Source organism: Schistocerca serialis, chromosome 10 (genome assembly GCF_023864345.2).
Source record: "Schistocerca serialis cubense isolate TAMUIC-IGC-003099 chromosome 10, iqSchSeri2.2, whole genome shotgun sequence".
Lineage (NCBI taxonomy): Eukaryota > Metazoa > Arthropoda > Insecta > Orthoptera > Acrididae > Schistocerca > Schistocerca serialis.
The window spans coordinates 13,792,090-13,819,834 of record NC_064647.1 but is presented as its reverse complement, the minus strand read 5'-3'; positions in this window follow the sequence as shown (position 1 = coordinate 13,819,834).

The following is a 27,745-nucleotide window of genomic DNA, read 5'->3' as shown; positions in this document are numbered from 1 at the left end:
GAAGCATCGGAATCTAAGACTAGTGTCACATAATGGTTGAAAACGTAGACAGTAAGAAGAGTCAGTATTCTTGTACTTAAGTCGGCATTGTGCCTTTTGCATTTAATTCCGATGCAATTTCTGTGTCTCATCGTCAATAAGAAGGTCAGAGGGATACAGTAAACCTGAAGTGAAGCATCGGAATCTACAACTAGAGTCTCAGGAATGGTTCAAAACATAGACAGTAAGAAGAGTCAGTTTTCTTGTACTTAAGTCGGCATTGTGCCTTTTGTATTTAATTCCGATGCAATTTCTGTGTTTCATCGTCAACACGAAAGTCTGAGGGTTACAGTAAACCTAAAGTGAAGCTTCGGAATCTATAACTAGTGTCACAGGAATGGTTCGAAACGTAGACAGTAAGAAGAGTCAGTTTTCTTCTACTTATGTCGGCATTGTGCAATTTGTATTTAATTCCGATGCAATTTCTGTGATTCATCGTCAATAAGAAGGTCAGAGGGATACAGTAAACCTGAAGTGAAGCATCGGAATCTATAACTAGTGTCACAGGAATGGTTCAAAATGTGGATAGTAACAAGATTCAGTTTTCATGTACTTAAGTCGGCATTGTGACTTTTCTATTTAATTCCGATGCAATTTCTGCGTTTCATCGTCAATAAGAAGGACAGAAAGATACAGTAAACATGAAGTGAAGCATCGGAATGTGTAACTAGTGTCACAGGAATGGTTCAAAACATAGACAGTAAGAAGAGTCAGTTTTTTTGTTCTTAAGTCGTCATTGTGCCTTTTCTAATTAATCCCGATGAAATTTCTGTGTTTCATCGTCAATAAGAAGGTCAGAGGGATACAGTAAACCTGAAGTGAAGCGTCGGAATCTGCAACTAGTGTCACAGGAATAGTTTTAAACATAGACAGTAAGAAGAGTCAGTTTTCTTGTACTTAAGTCGGCATTGTGCCTTTTGAATTTGATTCCGATGCAATTTGTGTGTTTCATCGTCAATAAGAAGGTCAGAGTGATACAGTAAAACTGAAGTGAAGCATCGGAATCTATAACTAGTGTCACAGGAATGGTTCAAAACATAGACTGTAAGAAGAGTCAGTTTTCTTATACTTAAGTCGGCATTGTGCCTTTTGTATTTAATTTAGATGCAAATTCTGTGTTTCATCGTCAATAAGAACGTCAGAGGGATACAGTAAACCTGAAGTGAAGCATCGGAATCTATAACTAGTGTCACAGGAATGGTTCAAAACATAGACAGTAAGAAGAGTCAGTTTTCTTGTACTTAAGTCGGCATTGTGACTTTTCTATTTAATGCCGATGCAATTTCTGTGTTTCATCGTCAATAAGAAGGTCAGAGGGATACAGTACACCTGAAGTGAAGCAACGGAATCTACAACTAGTGTCTCAGGAATGGTTCTAAACATAGACAGTAAGAAGAGTCAGTTTTCTTGTACTTAAGTCGGCATTGTGCCTTTTGTATTTAATTCCGATGCAATTTCTGTGTTTCATCGTCAACAAGAAAGTCTGAGGGATACAGTAAACCTAAAGTGAAGCATCGCAATCTATAACTACTGTCACTGGAATGGTTCGAAACATAGACAGTAACAAGAGTCAGTTTTCTTGTACTTAAGTCGGCATTGTGCATTTTGTATTTAATTCCTATGGAATTTCAGTGTTTCACCGTCAATAAGAAGGTCAGAGGGATACAGTGAACGTGAAGTGAAGCATCGGAATCTATAACTAGTGTCACAAGAATGGTTCACAACATAGACAGTAATAAGAGTCAGTCTTCTTGTACTTTAGTCGGCATTGTGCCTTTTGTATTTAATTCCGATGCAAATTCTGTGATTCATCGTCAATAAGAAGGGCAGAGGCATACAGTAAAGCTGAAGTGAAGCATCAAAATCTATAACTAGTGTCACAGGAATGGTTCAAAACATAGACAGTAAGAAGAGTCAGTTTTCTTGTACTTAAGTAGGCATTGTGCATTTTGTATTTAATTCCGATGCAATTTCTGTATTTTATCGTCAATAAGAAGGTCAGAGAGATACAGTAAACTGGAAGTGAAGCATCGGAATCTATAACTAGTATCACAGGAATGGTTGAAAATGTGGATAGTAACAAGATTCAGTTTTCATGTACTTAAGTCGGCATTGTGACTTTTCTATTTAATTCCGATGCAATTTCTGCGTTTCATCGTCAATAAGAAGGACAGAAAGATACAGTAAACATGAAGTGAAGCATCGTTATGTGTAACTAGTGTCACAGGAATTGTTCAAAACATAGACAGTAAGAAGAGTCAGTTTCTTTGTTCTTAAGTCGTCATTGTGCCTTTTCTATTTAATCCCGATAAATTTCTGTGTTTCATCGTCAGTAAGAAGGTCAGAGGGATACAGTAAACCTGAAGTGAAGCATCGGAATCTACAACTAGTGTCACAGGAATAGTTCTAAACATAGACACTAAGAAGAGTCAGTTTTCTTGTACTTAAGTCAGCATTGCGCCTTTTGTATTTAATTCCGATGCAATTTCTGTGTTCCATCGTCAATAAGAAGGTCAGAGTAATACAGTAAACCTGAAGTGAAGCATCGGAATCTATAACTAGTGTCACAGGAATGGTTCAAAACATAGACTGTAAGAAGTGTCAGTTTTCTTCTACTTAAGTCGCCATTGTGCCTTTTGTATTTAATTCCGATGCAATTTCTGTGTTTTATCGTCAATAAGAACGTCAGAGGGATACAGTAAACCTAAAGTGAAGCATCGGAAACTATAACTAGTGTACAGGAATGGTTCAAAACATAGACAGTAATAAGAGTCAGTTTTCTTGTACTTAAGTCGGCATTGTGACTTTTCTATTTAATTCCGATGCAACTTCTGTGTTTCATCGTCAATAAGAAGGTCAGAGTGAAACAGTACACCCGAAGTGAAGCAACGGAATCTACAACTAGTGTCTCAGGAATGGTTCTAAACATAGACAGTAAGAAGAGTCAGTTTTCTTGTACTTAAGTCGGCATTGTGCCTTTTGTATTTAATTCCGATGCAATTTCTGTGTTTCATGGTCAACAAGAAAGTCAGAGGGATACAGTAAACCTAAAGTGAAGCATCGCAATCTATAACTACTGTCACAGGAATGGTTCGAAACATAGACAGTAAGAAGAGTCAGTTTTCTTGTACTTAAGTCGGCATTGTGCATTTTGTATTTAATTCCTATGGAATTTCAGTGTTTCACCGTCAATAAGAAGGTCAGAGGGATACAGTGAACGTGAAGTGAAGCATCGGAATCTATAACTACTGTCACAAGTATGGTTCACAACATAGACGTTAATAAGGGTAAGTCTTCTTGTACTTAAGTCGGCATTGTGCCTTTTGTATTTTATTCCGATGCAAATTCTGTGATTCATCGTCAATAAGAAGGTCAGAGGCATACAGTAAAGCTGAAGTGAAGCATCAAAATCTATAACTAGTGTCACAGGAATGGTTCAAACATAGACTGTAAGAAGTCAGTTTTCTTGTACTTAAGTCGGTATTGTGCCTTTTGTATTTAATTCCGGTGCAATTTCTGTGTTTCATCATCAATAAGAAGGTCAGAGGGATACAGTAAACCTGAAGTGAAGCATCGGAATCCATAACTAGTGTCACAGGAATGGTTCAAAGCATAGACAGTAAGAAGAGTCAGTCTTGTTGTACTTATGTCGGCATTGTGCCTTTTGTATTTAGTTCCTATGCAATTTCTGTGAATCATCGTCAATAAGAAGGTCAGAGGGATTCAGTAAACCGGAAGTGAAGCATCGGAATCTATTACTAGTGTCACAGGAATGGTTCAAACAAAGACAGTAAGAAGAGTCAGTTTTCTTGTACTTAAGACGGCATTGTGCCTTTTGCATTTAATTCCGATACAATTTCTGTGTTTCATCATCAATAAGAAGGTCAGAGGGATACAGTAAATCTGAAGTGAAGCATCGGAATCTATAACTTGTGTTACAGGAATGGTTCAAAGCAAAGACAATAAGAAGAGTCAGTTTTCTTGTACTTAAGTCGGCATTGTGCCTTTTGTATTTAATTCCGATGCAATTTCTGTGTTTCATCGTCAATAAGAAGGTCAGAGGGAAACAGTAAGCCTGAAGTGAAGCATCGGAATCTAAAACCGGTCTGACAGGAAAGTTTCAAAACATAGACAGTAAGAAGAGCCAGTCTTCTTGTACTTGAGTCGGCACTGTGCCTTTTGTATTTAATTCCGATGCTATTTCTGTGGTTCATCGTCAATAAAAAGGTCAGAGGGATACAGTAAACCTGAAGTGAAGCATCGGAATCTATAACTAGTGTCACATGAATGGTTCAAAACATAGACAGTAAGAAGAGTCAGTTTTCTTTTACTTAAGTCGGCATTGTTTCTTTTGTATTTAATTCCGATGCAATATCTGAGTTTCATCGTCGAAAAGAAGGTCAGAGGGATACAGTAATCCTGAAGTGAAGCAACGGAATCCATAACTAGTGTCACAGGAATGGTTCAAAACATAGACAGTAAGAAGAGTCAGTTTTCTTGTACTTAAGTAGGCATTGTGCTTTTTGTATTTAATTCCGATGCAATTTCTGTATTTTATCGTCAATAAGAAGGTCAGAGGGATACAGTAAACCTGAAGTGAAGCATCGGAATGTGTAACTAGTGTCACAGGAATGGTTCAAAACATAGACAGTAAGACGAGCCAGTCTTCTTGTACTTGAGTCGGCATTGTGCCTTTTGCATTTAATTTCGATGCAATTTCTGTGTTTCATCGTCAATAAGAAGGTCAGAGGGTTACAGTAAACCTGAAGTGAAGCATCGAAACCTATAACTGGTGTCACATGAATGGTTCAAAACATAGACAGTAAGAAGAGTTAGTTTTCTTGTACTGAAGCCAGCATTGTGCCTTTTGAATTTAATTCCGATGCAATTTCTGTGTCTCATCGTCAATCAGAAGGTCAGAGGTATACAGTAACCTTAAGTGAAGCATCGGAATCTATAACTAGTGTCACAGCTATGGTTCAAAACATATACAGTAAGAAGAGTCAGTTTTCGTGTACTTAAGTCGGCATTGTGCCTTTTGTATTTAATTCCGATGCAATTTCTGTGTTTCATTTTCAATAAGAACGTCAGAGCGATACAGTAAACCTAAGGTGAAGCATCGGAATCCATAACTAGTGTCACATGAATAGTTCAAAACATAGACAGTCGAAAGAGTCAGTTTTCATGTACTTAAGTCGGCATTGTGCCTATTGTATTTAATTCCGGTGCAATTTCTGTGTTTCATCGTCAATAAGAAGGTCAGAGGGATACAGTAAACCAGAAGTGAAGCATCGGAATCTATAACTAGTGTCACATGAATGGTTCAAAACATTGACAGTAGGAAGAGTCAGTTTTCTTGTACTTAAGTCGGCATTGTTTCTTTTGTATTTAATTCCGATGCAAACCTGTGTTTCATCGTCAATAAGAAGGTCAGAGGGAAACAGTAAACATGAAGTGAAGCATCGGAATCTATAACTGGTGTCACAGGAATGGTTCAAAACATAGATAGTAAGAAGAATCAGTTTTCTTGTACTTAAGTCGGCCTTGTGACTTTTGTATTTAATTCCGATGCTATTTCTGTGTTTCATCGTCAATAAGAAGTTAAGAGGGATACAGTAAACCTGAAGTGAAGCATCGGAATCTATAACTAGTGTCACAGGAATGGTTCAAAACATAGACAGTAAGAAGAGTCAGTTTTCTTGGACTTAAGTAGGCATTGTGCCTTTTGTATTTAATTCCGATGCAATTTCTGTATTTTATCGTCAATAAGAAGGTCAGAGGGATACAGTAAAACGGAAGTGAAGCATCGGAATCTATAACTAGTGTAACAGGAATGGTTCACAACATAGACAGTAAGAAGAGTCAGTTTTCTTGTACTTAAGTCGGCATTGTGCATTTTGTATTTAATTCCTATGGAATTTCAGTGTTTCACCGTCAATAAGAAGGTCAGAGGGATACAGTAAACATGAAGTGAAGCATCGGAATCTATAACTGGTGTCACAGGAATGGTTCAAAACATAGATAGTAAGAAGAATCAGTTTTCTTGTACTTAAGTCGGCCTTGTGACTTTTGTATTTAATTCCGATGCTATTTCTGTGTTTCATCGACAATAAGAAGGTAAGAGGGATACAGTAAACCTGAAGTGAAGCATCGGAATCTATAACTAGTGTCACAGGAATGGTTCAAAACATAGACAGTAAGAAGAGTCAGTTTTCTTGTACTTAAGTAGGCATTGTGCTTTTTGTATTGAATTCCGATGCAATTTCTGTATTTTATCGTCAATAAGAAGGTCAGAGGGATACAGTAAAACGGAAGTGAAGCATCGGAATCTATAACTAGTGTAACGGGAATGGTTCACAACATAGACAGAAAGAAGAGTCAGTTTTCTTGTACTTAAGTCGGCATTGTGCCTTTTGTATTTAATTCCGATAAAATTTCTGTGTTTCATCGTCAATAAGAAGGTCAGAGGGATACAGTAAACCTGAAGTGAAGCATCGAAATCTATAACTAGTGTCACAGGAATGGTTCAAAACATGGATAGTAACAAGATTCAGTTTTCATGTACTTCAGTCGGCATTGTGCCTTTTCTATTCAATTCCAATGCAATTTCTGTGTTTCATCGTCAATATGAAGGTCAGAACGATACAGTAAACATGAAGTGAAGCATCGGAATGTGTAACTAGTGTCAAAGGAATGGTTCAAAAGATAGACAGTAAGAAGAGTCAGTTTTTTTGTACTTAAGTCGGCATTGTGCCATTTCCTATTTAAACCCGATGCAATTTCTGTATTTCATCGTCAATAAAAAGGTCAGAGGGATACAGTAAACCTGAAGTGAAGCATCGGAATCTACAACTAGTGTCACAGGAATGGTTCTAAACATAGACAGTAAGAAGAGTCAGTTTTCTTGTACTTAAGTCGACATTGTGCCTCTTGTATTTAATTCCGATGCAATTTCTGTGTTTCATCGTCAATAAGAAGGTCCGAGAGATACAGTAAATCTGAAGTGAATCATCTGAATCTATAACTAGTGTCACATGAATGGTTCAAAACATAGAGAGTCGGAAGAGTCAGTTTTCTTGTACTTAAGTCGGCATTGTGGCTTTTGTATTTAATTCCGGTGCAATTTCTGTGTTTCATCGTCAATAAGAAGGTCAGAGGGATACAGTAAACCTGTAGTGAAGCATCGGAATCTATAACTAGTGTCACAGGAATGGTTCAAAACATAGACAGTAAGAAGAGTCAGTCTTCTTGTACTTATGTCGGCATTGTGCCCTTTGTATCTAATTCCTATGCAATTTCGTTGAATCATCGTCAATAAGAAGGTCAGAGGGATTCAGTAAACCGGAAGTGAAGCATCGGAATCTATAACTAGCATCACAGGAATGGTTCAAAACATAGACAGTAAGAAGAGTCAGTTTTCTTGTACTTAAGTCGGCATTGTGCCTTTTGTATTTAAATCCGATACAATTTCTGTGTTGCATCGTCAATAAGAAGGTCAGAGGGATACAGTAAACCTGAAGTGAAGCATCGGAATCTAAAACCGGTCTCACAGGAAAGTTTCAAAACATAGACAGTAAGAAGAGCCAGTCTTCTTGTACTTGAGTCGGCATTGTGCCTTTTGTATTTAATTCCGATGATATTTCTGTGTTTCATCGTCAATAAAAAGGTCAGAGGGATACAGTAAACATGAAGTGAAGCATCGGAATCTATAACTAGTGTCACAGGAATGGTTCAAAACATAGATAGTAAGAAAAGTCAGTTTTCTTATACTTAAGTCGGCATTGTGCCTTTTGTATTTAATTCAGATGCAATTTCTGTGTTTCATCGTCAATAAGAACGTCAGAGGGATACAGTAAACCTAAAGTGAAGCATCGGTATCTATAACTAGTGTCACAGGAATGGTTCAAAACATAGACAGTAAGAAGAGTCAGTTTTCTTGTACTTAAGTCGGCATTGTGACTTTTCTATTTAATGCCGATGCAATTTCTGTGTTTCATCGTCAATAAGAAGGTCAGAGGGATACAGTACACCTGAAGTGAAGCAACGGAATCTACAACTAGTGTCTCAGGAATGGTTCTAAACATAGACAGTAAGAAGAGTCAGTTTTCTTGTACTTAAGTCGGCATTGTGCCTTTTGTATTTAATTCCGATGCAATTTCTGAGTTTCATCGTCAACAAGAAAGTCAGAGGGATACAGTAAACCTAAAGTGAAGCATCGCAATCTATAACTACTGTCACAGGAATGGTTCGAAACATAGACAGTAACAAGAGTCAGTTTTCTTGTACTTAAGTCGGCATTGTGCATTTTGTATTTAATTCCTATGGAATTTCAGTGTTTCACCGTCAATAAGAAGGTCAGAGGGATACAGTGAACGTGAAGTGAAGCATCGGAATCTATAACTAGTGTCACAAGAATGGTTCACAACATAGACAGTAATAAGAGTCAGTCTTCTTGTACTTTAGTCGGCATTGTGCCTTTTGTATTTAATTCCGTTGCAAAATTCTGTGTTTCACCGTCAATAAGAATGGCAGAGGCATACAGTAAAGTTGAAGTGAAGCATCAAAATCTATAACTAGTGTCACAGGAATGGTTCAAAACATAGACAGTAAGAAGAGTCAGTTATCTTGTACTTAAGTAGGCATTGTGCATTTTGTATTTAATTCCGATGCAATTTCTGTATTTTATCGTCAATAAGAAGGTCAGAGAGATACAGTAAACCGGAAGTGAAGCATCGGAATCTATAACTAGTGTCACAGGAATGGTTCAAAATGTGGATAGTAACAAGATTCAGTTTTCATGTACTTAAGTCGGCATTGTGACTTTTCTATTTAATTCCGATGCAATTTCTGCGTTTCATCGTCAATAAGAAGGACAGAAAGATACAGTAAACATGAAGTGAAGCATCGGAATGTGTAACTAGTGTCACAGGAATTGTTCAAACATAGACAGTAAGAAGAGTCAGTTTCTTTGTTCTTAAGTCGTCATTGTGCCTTTTCTATTTAATCCCGATAAATTTCTGTGTTTCATCGTCAATAAGAAGGTCAGAGGGATACAGTAAACCTGAAGTGAAGCATCGGAATCTACAACTAGTGTCACAGGAATAGTTCTAAACATAGACAGTAAGAAGAGTCAGTTTTCTTGTACTTAAGTCGGCATTGCGCCTTTTGTATTTAATTCCGATGCAATTTCTGTGTTCCATCGTCAATACGAAGGTCAGAGTAATACAGTAAACCTGAAGTGAAGCATCGGAATCTATAACTATTGTCACAGGAATGGTTCAAACATAGACTGTAAGAAGTGTCAGTTTTCTTCTACTTAAGTCGCCATTGTGCCTTTTGTATTTAATTCCGATGCAATTTCTGTGTTTTATCGTCAATAAGAACGTCAGAGGGATACAGTAAACCTAAAGTGAAGCATCGGAAACTATAACTAGTGTACAGGAATGGTTCAAAACATAGACAGTAAGAAGAGTCAGTTTTCTTGTACTTAAGTCGGCATTGTGACTTTTCTATTTAATTCCGATGCAAATTCTGTGTTTCATCGTCAATAAGAAGGTCAGAGGGAAACAGTAAACCTGAAGTGAAGCATCGGAATCTAAAACCGGTCTGACAGGAAAGTTTCAAAACATAGACAGTAAGAAGAGCCAGTCTTCTTGTACTTGAGTCGGCACTGTGCCTTTTGTATTTAATTCCGATGCTATTTCTGTGTTTCATCGTCAATAAAAAGGTCAGAGGGATACAGTAAACCTGAAGTGAAGCATCGGAATCTATAACTAGTGTCACATGAATGGTTCAAAACATAGACAGTAAGAAGAGTCAGTTTTCTTTTACTTAAGTCGGCATTGTTCCTTTTGTATTTAATTCCGATGCAATATCTGAGTTTCATCGTCAAAAAGAAGGTCAGAAGGATACAGTAATCCTGAAGTGAAGCAACGGAATCTATAACTAGTGTCACAGGAATGGTTCAAAACATAGACAGTAAGAAGAGTCAGTTTTCTTGTACTTAAGTAGGCATTGTGCTTTTTGTATTTAATTCCGATGCAATTTCTGTATTTTATCGTCAACAAGAAGGTCAGAGGGATACAGTAAACCTAAAGTGAAGCATCGGAATGTGTAACTAGTGTCACAGGAATGGTTCAAAACATAGACAGTAAGATGAGCCAGTTTTCTTGTACTTGAGTCGGCATTGTGCCTTTTGCATTTAATTTCGATGCAATTTCTGTGTTTCATCATCAATAAGAAGGTCAGAGGGATACAGTAATCCTGAAGTGAAGCATCGGAATCTATAACTAGTGTCACAGCTAAGGTTCAAAACATATACAGTAAGAAGAGTCAGTTTTCGTGTACTTAAGTCGGCATTGTGCCTTTTGTATTTAATTCCGATGCAATTTCTGTGTTTCATTTTCAATAAGAACGTCAGAGCGATACAGTAAACCTAAAGTGAAGCATCGGAATCCATAACTAGTGTCACATGAATAGTTCAAATCATAGACAGTCGAAAGAGTCAGTTTTCATGTACTTAAGTCGGCATTGTGCCTATTGTATTTAATTCGGGTGCAATTTCTGTGTTTCATCGTCAATAAGAAGATCAGAGGGATACAGTAAGCCAGAAGTGAAGCATCGGAATCTGTAACTAGTGTCACAGGAATGGTTCAAAACATAGACAGTAAGAAGATTCAGTCTTCTTGTACTTATGTCGGCATTGTGCCTATTGTATTTAATTCCTATGCAATTTCTGTGAATCATCGTCAATAAGAAGGTCAGAGGGATTCAGTAAACCGGAAGTGAAGCATCGGAATCTATAACTAGTGTCACAGGAATGGTTCAAAACATAGACAGTAGGAAGAGTCAGTTTTCTTGTATTTAAGTCGGCATTGTGCCTTTTGTATTTAATTCCGATACAATTTCTGTGTTTCATCATCAATAAGAAGGTCAGAGGTATACAGTAAACCTGAAGTAAAGCATCGGAATCTATAACTAGTGTTACAGGGATTGTTCAAAGCATAGACAGTAAGAAGAGTCAGTTTTCTTGTACTTAAGTCGGCATTGTTTCTTTTGTATTTAATTCCGATGCAATATCTGTGTTTCATCGTCAATAAGAAGGTCAGAGGGATACAGTAAACATGAAGTGAAGCATCGGAATCTATAACTGGTGTCACAGGAATGGTTCAAAACATAGATAGTAAGAAGAATCAGTTTTCTTGTACTTAAGTCGGCCTTGTGACTTTTGTATTTAATTCCGATGCTATTTCTGTGTTTCATCGTCAATAAGAAGGTAAGAGGGATACAGTAAACCTAAAGTGAAGCATCGGAATCTATAACTAGTGTCACAGGAATGGTTCAAAACATAGACAGTAAGAAGAGTCAGTTTTCTTGTACTTAAGTAGGCATTGTGCTTTTTGTATTAAATTCCGATGCAATTTCTGTATTTTATCGTCAATAAGAAGGTCAGAGGGATACAGTAAAACGGAAGTGAAGCATCGGAATCTATAACTAGTGTAACAGCAATGGTTCACAACATAGACAGTAAGAAGAGTCAGTTTTCTTGTACTTAAGTCGGCATTTGCATTTCGTATTTAATTCCTATGGAATTTCAGTGTTTCACCGTCAATAAGAAGGTCAGAGGGATACAGTAAACATGAAGTGAAGCATCGGAATCTATAACTGGTGTCACAGGAATGGTTCAAAACATAGATGGTAAGAAGAATCAGTTTTCTTGTACTTAAGTCGGCCTTGTGACTTTTGTATTTAATTCCGATGCTATTTCTGTGTTTCATCGACAATAAGAAGGTAAGAGGGATACAGTAAACCTGAAGTGAAGCATCGGAATCTATAACTAGTGTCACAGGAATGGTTCAAAACATAGACAGTAAGAAGAGTCAGTTTTCTTGTACTTAAGTAGGCATTGTGCTTTTTGTATTGAATTCCGATGCAATTTCTGTATTTTATCGTCAATAAGAAGGTCAGAGGGATACAGTAAAACGGAAGTGAAGCATCGGATTCTATAACTAGTGTAACGGGAATGGTTCACAACATAGACAGTAAGAAGAGTCAGTTTTCTTGTACTTAAGTCGGCATTGTGCCTTTTGTATTTAATTCCGATAAAATTTCTGTGTTTCATCGTCAATAAGAAGGTCAGAGGGATACAGTAAACCTGTAGTGAAGCATCGGAATCTATAACTAGTGTCACAGGAATGGTTCAAAACATAGACAGTAAGAAGAGTCAGTCTTCTTGTACTTATGTCGGCATTGTGCCCTTTGTATTTAATTCCTATGCAATTTCTGTGAATCATCGTCAATAAGAAGGTCAGAGGGATTCAGTAAACCGGAAGTGAAGCATCGGAATCTATAACTAGTATCACAGGAATGGTTCAAAACATAGACAGTAAGAAGAGTCAGTTTTCTTGTACTTAAGTCGGCATTGTGCCTTTTGTATTTAAATCCGATGCAATTTCTGTGTTGCATCGTCAATAAGAAGGTCAGAGGGATACAGTAAACCTGAAGTGAAGCATCGGAATCTAAAACCGGTCTCACAGGAAAGTTTCAAAACATAGACAGTAAGAAGAGCCAGTCTTCTTGTACTTGAGTCGGCATTGTGCCCTTTGTATTTAATTCCGATGATATTTCTGTGTTTCATCGTCAATAAAAAGGTCAGAGGGATACAGTAAACATGAAGTGAAGCATCGGAATCTATAACTAGTGTCACAGGAATGGTTCAAAACATAGATAGTAAGAAGAATCAGTTTTCATGTACTTAAGTCGACATTGTGCCTTTTCTATTTAATTCCGATGTAATTTCTGTGTTTCATCGTCAATTAGAAGGTCAGAGGGATACAGTAAACCTGAAGTGAATCATCGGAATGTGTAACTAGTGTCACAGGAATGGTTCAAAACATAGACAGTAAGAAGAGCCAGTCTTCTTGTACTCGAGTCGGCATTGTGCCTTTTGCATTTAATTCCGATGCAATTTCTGTGTTTCATCGTCAATAAGAAGGTCCGTGGGATACAGTAAACCTGAAGTGAAGCATCGGAATCAATAACTAGTGTCACAAGAATGGTTCAAAACATAGACAGTAAGAAGAGTCAGTTCTCTTGTACTTAAGTCGCCATTGTGCTTTTGTATTTAATTCCGATGCAATTTCTGTGTTTCATCGTCAATAAGAAGGTCTGAGGGATACAGTAAACCTGAAGTGAAGGAGCGGAATCTATAACTAGTGTCACAGGAATGGGTCAAAACATAGACAGTAAGAAGAGCCAGTCTTCTTGTACTTGAGTCGGCATTGTGCCTTTTGTATTTAATTCCGATGCAATATCTGTGTTTCATCGTCAATAAGAAGGTCAGTGGGATACAGTAAACCCGAAGTGAAGCATCGGAATCTATAACTAGTGTCACAGGAATGGTTCAAAACATAGACAGTTGGAAGAGTCAGTTCTCTTGTACTTAAGTCGGCATTGTGCTTTTGTATTTAATTCCGATGCAATTTCTGTGTTTCATATCAATAAGAAGGTCACAGGGATACAGTAAACCTAAAGTGAAGCATCGGAATCTATAACTAGTGTCACGGGATTGCTTCAAAACATAGACAGTAAGAAGAGTCAGTTTTTTTGTACTTAAGTCGGCATTGTGCCTTTTCTATTTAATTCCGATGCAATTTCTGTGTTTCATCGTCAATAAGAAGGTCAGAAAGAAACAGGAAACATGAAGTGTAGCATCGGAATGTGTAACTAGTGTCACAGGAATGGTTCAAAACATAGGCAGTAAGAAGAGTCAGTTTTTTTGTACGTAAGTCGGCATTGTGCCTTTTTTATTTAATCCCGATGCAATTTCTGTGTTTCATCGTCAATAAGAAGGTCAGAGGGATACAGTAAACCTGAAGTGAAGCATCGGAATCTACAACTAGTGTCACAGGAATGGTTCTAAACATAGACAGTAAGAAGATTCAGTTTTCCTGTACTTAAGTCGGCATTGTGCCTTTTGTATTTAATTCCGATACAATTTCTGTGTTTCATCATCAATAAGAAGGTCAGAGGGATACAGTAAACATGAAGTGAAGCATCGGAATCTATAACTGGTGTCACAGGAATGGTTCAAAACATAGATAGTAAGAAGAATCAGTTTTCTTGTACTTAAGTCAGCCTTGTGACTTTTGTATTTAATTCCGATGCTATTTCTGTGTTTCATCGTCAATAAGAAGGTAAGAGGGATACAGTAAACCTGAAGTGAAGCATCGGAATCTATAACTAGTGTCACAGGAATGGATCAAAACATAGACAGTAAGAAGAGTCAGTTTTCTTGTACTTAAGTAGGCATTGTGCTTTTTGTATTGAATTCCGATGCAATTTCTGTATTTTATCGTCAATAAGAAGGTCAGAGGGATACAGTAAAACGGAAGTGAAGCATCGGAATCTATAACTAGTGTAACAGCAATGGTTCACAACATAGACAGTAAGAAGAGTCAGTTTTCTTGTACTTAAGTCGGCATTGTGCATTTTGTATTTAATTCCTATGGAATTTCAGTGTTTCACCGTCAATAAGAAGGTCAGAGGGATACAGTAAACATGAAGTGAAGCATCGGAATCTATAACTGGTGTCACAGGAATGGTTCAAAACATAGATAGTAAGAAGAATCAGTTTTCTTGTACTTAAGTCGGCCTTGTGACTTTTGTATTTAATTCCGATGCTATTTCTGTGTTTCATCGACAATAAGAAGGTAAGAGAGATACAGTAAACCTGAAGTGAAGCATCGGAATCTATAACTAGTGTCACAGGAATGGTTCAAAACATAGACAGTAAGAAGAGTCAGTTTTCTTGTACTTAAGTAGCCATTGTGCTTTTTGTATTGAATTCCGATGCAATTTCTGTATTTTATCGTCAATAAGAAGGTCAGAGGGATACAGTAAAACGGAAGTGAAGCATCGGATTCTATAACTAGTGTAACGGGAATGGTTCACAACATAGACAGTAAGAAGAGTCAGTTTTCTTGTACTTAAGTAGGCATTGTGCCTTTTGTATTTAATTCCGATAAAATTTCTGTGTTTCATCGTCAATAAGAAGGTCAGAGGGATACAGTAAACCTGTAGTGAAGCATCGGAATCTATAACTAGTGTCACAGGAATGGTTCAAAACATAGACAGCAAGAAGAGTCAGTCTTCTTGTACTTATGTCGGCATTGTGCCCTTTGTATTTAATTCCTATGCAATTTCTGTGAATCATCGTCAATAAGAAGGTCAGAGGGATTCAGTAAACCGGAAGTGAAGCATCGGAATCTATAACTAGTATCACAGGAATGGTTCAAAACATAGACAGTAAGAAGAGTCAGTTTTCCTGTACTTAAGTCGGCATTGTGCCTTTTGTATTTAAATCCGATGCAATTTCTGTGTTGCATCGTCAATAAGAAGGTCAGAGGGATACAGTAAACCTGAAGTGAAGCATCGGAATCTAAAACCGGTCTCACAGGAAAGTTTCAAAACATAGACAGTAAGAAGAGCCAGTCTTCTTGTACTTGAGTCGGCATTGTGCCCTTTGTATTTAATTCCGATGATATTTCTGTGTTTCATCGTCAATAAAAAGGTCAGAGGGATACAGTAAACATGAAGTGAAGCATCGGAATCTATAACTAGTGTCACAGGAATGGTTCAAAACATAGATAGTAAGAGGAATCAGTTTTCATGTACTTAAGTCGGCATTGTGCCTTTTCTATTTAATTCCGATGTAATTTCTGTGTTTCATCGTCAATTAGAAGGTCAGAGGGATACAGTAAACCTGAAGTGAATCATCGGAATGTGTAACTAGTGTCACAGGAATGGTTCAAAACATAGACAGTAAGAAGAGCCAGTCTTCTTGTACTCGAGTCGGCATTGTGCCTTTTGCATTTAATTCCGATGCAATTTCTGTGTTTCATCGTCAATAAGAAGGTCCGTGGGATACAGTAAACCTGAAGTGAAGCATCGGAATCAATAACTAGTGTCACAAGAATGGTTCAAAACATAGACAGTAAGAAGAGTCAGTTCTCTAGTACTTAAGTCGCCATTGTGCTTTTGTATTTAATTCCGATGCAATTTCTGTGTTTCATCGTCAATAAGAAGGTCTGAGGGATACAGTAAACCTGAAGTGAAGGAGCGGAATCTATAACTAGTGTCACAGGAATGGGTCAAAACATAGACAGTAAGAAGAGCCAGTCTTCTTGTACTTGAGTCGGCATTGTGCCTTTTGTATTTAATTCCGATGCAATTTCTGTGTTTCATCGTCAATAAGAAGGTCAGTGGGATACAGTAAACCCGAAGTGAAGCATCGGAATCTATAACTAGTGTCACCGAATGGTTCAAAACATAGACAGTAGGAAGAGTCAGTTCTCTTGTACTTAAGTCGGCATTGTGCTTTTGTATTTAATTCCGATGCCATTTCTGTGTTTCATATCAATAAGAAGGTCACAGGGATACAGTAAACCTAAAGTGAAGCATCGGAATCTATAACTAGTGTCACGGGAATGCTTCAAAACATAGACAGTAAGAAGAGTCAGTTTTTTTGTACTTAAGTCGGCATTGTGCCTTTTCTATTTAATTCCGATGCAATTTCTGTGTTTCATCGTCAATAAGAAGGTCAGAGGGATACAGTAAACCTGAAGTGAAGCATCGGAATCTACAACTAGTGTCACAGGAATGGTTCTAAACATAGACAGTAAGAAGATTCAGTTTTCCTGTACTTAAGTCGGCATTGTGCCTTTTGTATTGAATTCCGATACAATTTCTGTGTTTTATCGTCAATAAGAAGATCAGAGTGATTCAGTAAACCTGAAGTGAAGCATCGGAATCTATAACTAGTGTCACAGGAATGGTTCAAAACATAGACTGTAAGAAGAGTCAGTTTTCTTCTACTTAAGTCGCCATTGTGCTTTTGTATTTAATTCCGATGCAATTACTGTGTTTCATCGTCAACAAGAAGGTCAGAGGGATACAGTAAACCTGAAGTGAAGCAGCGGAATCTATAACTAGTGTCACAGGAATGGGTCAAAACATAGACAGTAAGAAGAGCCAGTCTTCGTGTACTTGAGTCGGCATTGTGCCTTTTGTATTTAATTCCGATGCTATTTCTGAGTTTCATCGTCAATAAAAAGGTCAGTGGGATACACTAAACCTGAAGTGAAGCATCGGAATCTATAACTAGTGTCACAGGAATGGTTCAAAACATAGATAGTAAAACGAATCAGTATTCATGTACTTAAGTCGGCATTGTGCCTTTTCTATTTAATTCCGATGCGATTTCTGTGTTTCATCGTCAATTAGAAGGTAAGAGGGATACAGTAAACCTAAAGTGAATTATCGAAATGTGTAACTAGTGCCACAGGAATGTTTCAAAACATAGACAGTAAGAAGAGCCAGTCTTCTTGTACTTGAGTCGGCATTGTGCCTTTTGCATTTAATTCCGATGCAATTTCTGCGTTTCATCGTCAATAAGAAGGTCCGTGGGATACAGTAAACCTGAAGTGAAGCATCGGAATCAATAACTAGTGTCACAAGAATGGTTCAAAACATAGACATTAAGAAGAGTCAGTTCTCTTGTACTTAAGTCGCCATTGTGCTTTTGTATTTAATTCCGATGCAATTTCTGTGTTTCATCGTCAATAAGAAGGTCAGAGGGATACAGTAAACCTGAAGTGAAGGAGCGGAATCTATAACTAGTGTCACAGGAATGGGTCAAAGCATAGAAAGTAAGAAGAGCCAGTCTTCTTGTACTTGAGTCGGCATTGTGCCTTTTGTATTTAATTCCGATGCAATTTCTGTGTTTCATCGTCAATAAGAAGGTCAGTGGGATACAGTAAACCCAAAGTGAAGCATCGGAATCTATAACTAGTGTCACAGGAATGGTTCAAAACATAGACTGTAGGAAGAGTCAGTTCTCTTGTTCTTAATTCGGCATTGTGCTTTTGTATTTAATTCCGATGCAATTTCTGTGTATCATATCAATAAGAAAGTTACAGGGATACAGTAAACCTGAAGTGAAGCATCGGAATCTATAACTAGTGTCACGGGAATGCTTCAAAACATAGACAGAAAGAAGAGTCAGTTTTCTTGTACTTAGGTCGGCATTGTGCCTTTTGTATTTTATTCCGATGCAATTTCTGTGTTTCATCGTCAATAAGAAGGTCAGAGGGATAGAGTAAACCTGAAGTGAAGCATCGGAATCTATAACTAGTGTCACAGGAATGGTTCAAAACATAGACAGTAAGAAGAGTCAGTTTTCTTGTACTTAAGTAGGCATTGTGCTTTTTGTATTGAATTCCAATGCAATTTCTGTATTTTATCGTGAATAAGAAGGTCAGAGGGATACAGTAAACCGGAAGTGAAGCATCTGAATCTATAACTAGTGTAACAGCAATGGTTCACAACATAGACTGTAAGAAGAGTCAGTTTTCTTGTACTTAAGTCGGCATTGTGCCTTTTGTATTTAATTCCGATACAATTTCTGTGTTTCATCGTCAATAAGAAGGTCAGAGGGATACAGTAAACCTGAAGTGAAGCATCGGAATCTATAACTAGTGTCACAGGAATTCTTCAAAACATGGATAGTAACAAGATTCAGTTTTCATGTACTTCAGTCGGCATTGTGCCTCTTCTATTTAATTCCGATGCAATTTCTGTGTTTCATCGTCAATATGAAGGTCAGAAAGATACAGTGAACATGAAGTGAAGCATCGGAATGTGTAACAAGTGTCACAGGAATGGTTCAAAACATAGACAGTAAGAAGAGTCAGTTTTATTGTACTTAAGTCAGCATTGTACCTATTCCTATTTAATCCCGATGCAATTTCTGTGTTTCATCGTCAATTAGAAGGTCAGAGGGATACAGTAAACCTGAAGTGAATCATCGGAATGTGTAACTAGTGTCACAGGAATGGTTCAAAACATAGACAGTAAGAAGAGCCAGTCTTCTTGTACTCGAGTCGGCATTGTGCCTTTTGCATTTAATTGCGATGCAATTTCTGTGCTTCATCGTCAATAAGAAGGTCCGTGGGATACAGTAAACCTGAAGTGAAGCATCGGAATCAATAACTAGTGTCACAAGAATGGTTCAAACATAGACAGTAAGAAGAGTCAGTTCTCTTGTACTTAAGTCGCCATTGTGCTTTTGTATTTAATTCCGATGCAATTTCTGTGTTTCATCGTCAATAAGAAGGTCTGAGGGATACAGTAAACCTGAAGTGAAGGAGCGGAATCTATAACTAGTGTCACAGGAATGGGTCAAAACATAGACAGTAAGAAGAGCCAGTCTTCTTGTACTTGAGTCGGCATTGTGCCTTTTGTATTTAATTCCGATGCAATTTCTGTGTTTCATCGTCAATAAGAAGGTCAGTGGGATACAGTAAACCCGAAGTGAAGCATCGGAATCTATAACTAGTGTCTCAGGAATGGTTCAAAACATAGACAGTAGGAAGAGTCAGTTCTCTTGTACTTAAGTCGGCATTGTGCTTTTGTATTTAATTCCGATGCAATTTCTGTGTTTCATATCAATAAGAAGGTCACAGGGATACAGTAAACCTAAAGTGAAGCATCGGAATCTATAACTAGTGTCACGGGAATGCTTCAAAACATAGACAGTAAGAAGAGTCAGTTTTTTTGTACTAAAGTCGGCATTGTGCCTTTTCTATTTAATTCCGATGCAATTTCTGTGTTTCATCGTCACTAAGAAGGTCAGAAAGATACAGGAAACATGGAGTGAAGCATCGGAATGTGTAACTAGTGTCACAGGAATGGTTCAAAACATAGGGAGTAAGAAGAGTCAGTTTTTTTGTACTTAAGTCGGCATTGTGCCTTTTTTATTTAATCCCGATGCAATTTCTGTGTTTCATCGTCAATAAGAAGGTCAGAGGGATACAGTAAACCTGAAGTCAAGCATAGGAATCTACAACTAGTGTCACAGGAATGGTTCTAAACATAGACAGTAAGAAGATTCAGTTTTCTTATACTTAAGTCGGCATTGTGCCTTTTGTATTCAATTCCGATACAATTTCTGTGTTTTATCGTCAATAAGAAGGTCAGAGTGATACAGTAAACCTGCAGTGAAGCATCGGAATCTATAACTAGTGTCACAGGAATGGTTCAAAACATAGACTGTAAGAAGAGTCTGTTTTCTTCTACTTAAGTCGCCATTGTGCTTTTGTATTTAATTCCGATGCAATTACTGTGTTTCATCGTCAACAAGAAGGTCAGAGGGATACAGTAAACCTGAAGTGAAGCAGCGGAATCTATAACTAGTGTCACAGGAATGGGTCAAAACATAGACAGTAAGAAGATTCAGTTTTCTTATACTTAAGTCGGCATTGTGCCTTTTGTATTCAATTCCGATACAATTTCTGTGTTTTATCGTCAATAAGAAGGTCAGAGTGATACAGTAAACCTGCAGTGAAGCATCGGAATCTATAACTAGTGTCACAGGAATGGTTCAAAACATAGACTGTAAGAAGAGTCTGTTTTCTTCTACTTAAGTCGCCATTGTGCTTTTGTATTTAATTCCGATGCAATTACTGTGTTTCATCGTCAACAAGAAGGTCAGAGGGATACAGTAAACCTGAAGTGAAGCAGCGGAATCTATAACTAGTGTCACAGGAATGGGTCAAAACATAGACAGTAAGAAGAGCCAGTCTTCGTGTACTTGAGTCGGCATTGTGCCTTTTGTATTTAATTCCGATGCTATTTCTGAGTTTCATCGTCAATAAAAAGGTCAGTGGGATACACTAAACCTGAAGTGAAGCATCGGAAACTATAACTAGTGTCAAAGGAATGGTTCAAAACATAGATAGTAAAACGAATCAGTATTCATGTACTTAAGTCGGCATTGTGCCTTTTCTATTTAATTCCGATGCAATTTCTGTGTTTCATCGTCAATTATAAGGTAAGAGGGATACAGTAAACCTAAAGTGAATTATCGAAATGTGTAACTAGTGCCACAGGAATGTTTCAAAACATAGACAGTAAGAAGAGCCAGTCTTCTTGTACTTGAGTCGGCATTGTGCCTTTTGCATTTAATTCCGATGCAATTTCTGCGTTTCATCGTCAATAAGAAGGTCCGTGGGATACAGTAAACCTGAAGTGAAGCATCGGAATCAATAACTAGTGTCACAAGAATGGTTCAAAACATAGACAGTAAGAAAAGTCAGTTCTCTTGTACTTAAGTCGCCATTGTGCTTTTGTATTTAATTCCGATGCAATTTCTGTGTTTCATCGTCAATAAGAAGGTCAGAGGGATACAGTAAACCTGAAGTGAAGGAGCGGAATCTATAACTAGTGTCACAGGAATGGGTCAAAGCATAGACAGTAAGAAGAGCCAGTCTTCTTGTACTTGAGTCGGCATTGTGCCTTTTGTATTTAATTCCGATGCAATTTCTGTGTTTCATCGTCAATAAGAAGGTCAGTGGGATACAGTAAACCCAAAGTGAAACATCGGAATCTATAACTAGTGTCACAGGAATGGTTCAAAACATAGACTGTAGGAAGAGTCAGTTCTCTTGTACTTAATTCGGCATTGTGCTTTTGTATTTAATTCCGATGCAATTTCTGTGTATCATATCAATAAGAAGGTTACAGGGATACAGTAAACCTGAAGTGGAGCATCGGAATCTATAACTAGTGTCACGGGAATGCTTCAAAACATAGACAGAAAGAAGAGTCAGTTTTCTTGTACTTAAGTCGGCATTGTGCCTTTTGTATTTTATTCCGATGCAATTTCTGTGTTTCATCGTCAATAAGAAGGTCAGGGGGATAGAGTAAACCTGAAGTGAAGCATCGGAATCTATAACTAGTGTCACAGGAATGGTTCAAAGCATAGACAGTAAGAAGAGTCAGTTTTCTTGTACTTAAGTAGGCATTGTGCTTTTTGTATTGAATTCCAATGCAATTTCTGTATTTTATCGTCAATAAGAAGGTCAGAGGGATACAGTAAACCGGAAGTGAAGCATCTGAATCTATAACTAGTGTAACAGGAATGGTTCACAACATAGACTGTAAGAAAAGTCAGTTTTCTTGTACTTAAGTCGGCATTGTGCCTTTTGTATTTAATTCCAATACAATTTCTGTGTTTCATCGTCAATAAGAAGGTCAGAGGGATACAGTAAACCTGAAGTGAAGCATCGGAATCTATAACTAGTGTCACAGGAATGGTTCAAAACATGGATAGTAACAAGATTCAGTTTTCATGTACTTCAGTCGGCATTGTGCCTCTTCTATTTAATTCCGATGCAATTTCTGTGTTTCATGGTCAATATGAAGGTCAGAAAGATACAGTAAACATGAAGTGAAGCATCGGAATGTGTAACAAGTGTCACAGGAATGGTTCAAAACATAGACAGTAAGAAGAGTCAGTTTTATTGTACTTAAGTCGGCATTGTGCCTTTTCCTATTTAATCCCGATGCAATTTATGTGTTTCATCGTTAATAAGAAGGTCAGAGGGATACAGTAAACCTGAAGTGAAGCATCGGAATCTACAACTAGTGTCACAGGAATGGTTCTAAACATAGACAGTAAGAAGAGTCAGTTTTCTTGTACATAAGTCGGCATTGTGCCTTTTGTATTTAATTCCGATGGAATTTCTGTGTTTCATCGTCAATAAGAAGGTCAGAGTGATACAGTAAACCTGAAGTGAAGCATCGGAATCTATAACTAGTGTCACAGGAATGGTTCATAGAATAGAAAGTAAGAAGAGTCTGTTTTCTTGTACTTAAGTCGACAATGTGCCTCTTGTATTTAATTCCGATGCAATTTCTGTGTTTCATCGTCAATACGAAGGTCAGAGGGATACAGTAAACCTGTAGTGAAGCATCGGAATCTATAACTAGTGTCACAGGAATGGTTCAAAACATAGACAGTAAGAAGTGTCAGTCTTCTTGTACTTATGTCGGCATTGTGCCTTTTGTATTTAATTCCTATGCAATTTCTGTGAATCATCGTCAATAAGAAGGTCGGAGGGGTTCAGTAAACCGGAAGTGAAGCATCGGAATCTAAAACCGTTCTCACACGAAAGTTTCAAAACATAGACAGTAAGAAGAGCCAGTTTTCTTGTACTTGAGTCGGCATTGTGCCTTTTGTATTTAATTCCGATGATATTTCTGTGTTTCATCGTCAATAAAAAGGTCAGAGGGATACAGTAAACATGAAGTGAAGCATCGGAATCTATAACTAGTGTCACAGGAATGGTTCAAAACATAGATAGTAAGAAGAATCAGTTTTCATGTAATTAAGTCGGCATTGTGCCTTTTCTATTTAATTCCGATGTAATTTCTGTGTTTCATCGTCAATTAGAAGGTCAGAGGGATACAGTAAACCTGAAGTGAATCATCGGAATGTGTAACTAGTGTCACAGGAATGGTTCAAAACATAGTTAGTAAGAAGAGCCAGTCTTCTTGTACTCGAGTCGGCATTGTGCCTTTTGCATTTAATTCCGATGCAATTTCTGTGTTTCATCGTCAATAGGAAGGTCCGTGGGATACAGTAAACCTGAAGTGAAGCATCGGAATCAATAACTAGTGTCACAAGAATGGTTCAAAACATAGACAGTAAGAAGAGTCAGTTGTCTTGTACTTAAGTCGCCATTGTGCTTTTGTATTTAATTCCGATGCAATTTCTCTGTTTCATCGTCAATAAGAAGGTCTGAGGGATACAGTAAACCTGAAGTGAAGGAGCGGAATCTATAACTAGTGTCACAGGAATGGGTCAAAACATAGACAGTAAGAAGAGCCAGTCTTCTTGTACTTGAGTCGGCATTGTGCCTTTTGTATTAAATTCCGATGCAATTTCTGTGTTTCATCGTCAATAAGAAGGTAAGTGTAGATACAGTAAACCCGAAGTGAAGCATCGGAATCTATAACTAGTGTCACAGGAATGGTTCAAAACATAGACAGTAGGAAGAGTCAGTTCTCTTGTACTTAAGTCGGCATTGTGCTTTTGTATTTAATTCCGATGCAATTTCTGTGTTTCATATCAATATGAAGGTCACAGGGATACAGTAAACCTGAAGTGAAGCATCGGAATCTATAACTAGTGTCATGGGAATGCTTCAAAATATAAACAGTAAGAAGAGTCAGTTTTTTTGTACTTAAGTCAGCATTGTGCATTTCTATTTAATTCCGATGCAATTTCTGTGTTTCATCGTCAATGAGAAGGTCAGAAAGATACAGTACCCATGAAGTGAAGCATCGGAATGTGTAACTAGAGTCACAGGAATGGTTCAAAACATAGGCAGTAAGAAGAGTCAGTTTTTTTGTACTTAAGTCGGCATTGTGCCTTTTGTATTTAATTACGATGCAATTTCTGTGTTTCATCGTCAATAAGAACGTCAGAGTGATACAGTAAACCTGAAGTGAAGCATCGGAATCGATAACTAGTGTCACAGGAATGGTTCAAAACATAGACTGTAAGAAGAGTCAGTTTTCTTCTACTTAATCGGCATTGTGCCTTTTGTATTTCATTCCGATGCAATTTCTGTGTTTCATCGTCAATAAGAAGGTCAGAGGGATACAGTGATCCTGAAGTGAAGCATCGGAATCTATAACTAGTGTCACAGGATTGGTTCATAACATAGAAAGTAAGAAGAGTCAGTTTTCTTGTACTTAAGTCGACATTGTGCCTCTTGTATTTTATTCAAATGCAATTTCTGTGTTTCATCGTCAATTAGAAGGTCAGAGGGATACAGTAAACCTGAAGTGAAGCATCGGAATCTATAACTAGTGTCACAGGAACGGTACAAATTATAGACAGTTAGAAAAGTAAGATTTCCTGAACTTAAGTCGGCATTGTGCCTTTTGTATTTCATTTCGATGCAATTTCTGTGTTTCATCGTCAATACGAAGGTCACAGGGATACAGTAAACCTGAAGTGAAGCATCGGAATCCATAACTAGTGTCACAGGAATGGTTCAAAACAATGACAGTAGGAAGAGTGAGTTTTCTTGTACTTAAGTCGGCATTGTGCCTTTTGTATTTTATTCCGATGCAATTTCTGTGTTTCATCGTCAATAAGAAGGTCAGAGGGATACAGTAAACCTGAAGTGAAGCATCGGAATCTATAACTAGTGCCACAGGAACGATACGAAACATAGACAGTAAGAAGAGTCAGATTTCCTGAACTTAAGTCGGCATTGTGCCTTTTGTATTTAATTTCGATGCAATTTCTGTGTTTCATCGTCAATACGAAGGTCACAGGGATACAGTAAACCTGAAGTGAAGCATCGGAATCCATAACTAGTGTCACAGGAATGGTTCAAAACATAGACAGTAAGAAGAGTCAGTTTTCTTGTACTTAAGTCGGCATTGTGACTTTTCTATTTAATTCCGATGCAATTTCTGTGTTGCATCGTCAATAAGAAGGTCAGAGAGGTACAGTAAACCTGAATTGAAACATCGGAATATAAAACCGGTCTCACAGGAAAGTTTCAAAACATAGACAGGAAGAAGAGCCAGTCATCTTGTACTTGAGTCGGCATTGTGCCTTTTGTATTTAATTCCGATGCTATTTCTGTGTTTCATCGTCAATGAAAAGGTCAGAGGGACACACTAAACCTGAAGTGAAGCATCGGAATCTATAACTAGTGTCACAGGAATGGTTCAAAACATAGATAGTAAGAAGAATCAGTTTTCATGTACTTAAGTCGGCATTGTGCATTTTCTATTTAATTCCGATGCAATTTCTGTGTTTCATCGTCAATTAGAATGTCAGTGGGATACAGTAAACCTGAAGTGAATTATCGGAATGTGTAACTAGTGTCACAGGAATGTTTCAAAACATAGACAGTAAGAAGAGCCAGTCTTCTTGTACTTGAGTCGGCATTGTGCCTTTTGCATTTAATTCCGATGCAATTTCTGTGTTTCATCGTCAATAAGAAGGTCCGTGGGATACAGTAAACCTGAAGTGAAGCATCGGAATCAATAACTAGTGTCACAAGAATGGTTCAAAACATAGACAGTAAGAGGAGTCAGTTCTCTTGTACTTAAGTCGCCATTGTGCTTTTATATTTAATTCCGATGCAATTTCTGTGTTTCATCGTCAATAAGAAGGTCAGAGGGATACAGTAATCCTGAAGTGAAGGAGCGGAATCTGTAACTAGTGTCACAGGAATGGGTCAAAACATAGACAGTAAGAAGAACCAGTCTTCTTGTACCTACGTCGGCATTGTGACTTTTGTATTTAATTCCGATGCAATTTCTGTGTTTCATCGTCAATAAGATGGTCAGTGGGATACAGTAAACCCGAAGTGAAGCATCGGAATCTATAACTAGTGTCACAGGAATGGTTCAAAACATAGACAGTAGGAAGAGTCAGTTCTCTTGTACTTAAGTCGGCATTGTGCTTTTGTATTTAATACCGATGCAATTTCTGTGTTTCATATCAATAAGAAGGTCACAGGGATACAGTAAACCTGAAGTGAAGCATCGGAATCTATAACTAGTGTCACGGGAATGCTGCAAAACATAGACAGAGAGAAGAGTCAGTTTTCTTGTACTTAGGTCGGCATTGTGCCTTTTCTATTTAATTCCGATGCAATTTCTGTGTTTCATAGTCAATAAGAAGGTCGGAGAGATACAGTAAACCCGAAGTGAAGCATCGGAATCTATAACTAGTGTCACAGGAATGGTTCAAAACAAAGACAGTAGGAAGAGTGAGTTTTCTTGTACTTAAGTCGGCATGTTGCCTTTTGTATTTAATTCCGCTGCAATTTCTGTGTTTCATCGTCAATAAGAATGTCAGAGGGATACAGTGAACCTGAAGTGAAGCATCGGAATGTGTAACTAGTGTCACTGGAATGGTTCAAAACATAGACAGTAATAAGAGTCAGTTTTCTTGTACTTAAGTCGGCATTGTGCATTTTGTATTTAATTCCGATGCAATTTCTGTGTTTCATCGTCAATAAGAAGGTAACAGCGATACAGTAAACCTGAAGCGAAGCATCGGAATCGATAACTAGTGTCACAGGAATGGTTCAAAACATGGATAGTAACAAGATTCAGTTTTCATGTACTTCAGTCGGCATTGTGCCTTTTGTATTTAATTCCGATGCAATTTCTGTGTTTCATCGTCAATAAGAAGGTCAGAGGGATACAGTAAACCTGAAGTGAAGCATCGGAATGTGTAACTAGTGTCACTGGAATGGTTCAAAACATAGACAGTAATAAGAGTCAGTTTTCTTGTACTTAAGTCGGCATTGTGCCTTTTCCATTTAATTCCAATGCAATATCTGTGTTTCGTCGTCAATAAGAAGATCCAAGGGATACAGTAAACCTGAAGTGAAGCATCGGAATCTAAAACCGGTCTCACAGGATAGTTTCAAAACATAGACAGTAAGAAAAGCCAGTCTTCTTGTGCTTGAGTCGGCATTGTGCCTTTTGTATTTGATTCCGATGCAATTTCTGTGTTTCATCGTCAATAAGAAGTAAGAGAGATACAGTATACCTGAAGTGAAGCATCGGAATCTATAACTAGTGTCACAGGAATGGTTCAAAGCATACACAGTAAGAAGAGTCTGTTTTCTTGTACTTAAGTCGGCATTGTGCCTCTTCTATTTAATTCTGATGCAATTTCTGTGATTCATCGTCAATAAGAAGGTCCAAGGGATACAGTAAACATATAGTGAAGCATCGGAATCTAAAACTGGTCTCACAGGAAATGTTGAAATCATAGTCAGAAGGGTGGGTCAGTCTTCTTGTACTTAAGTCAGCATTG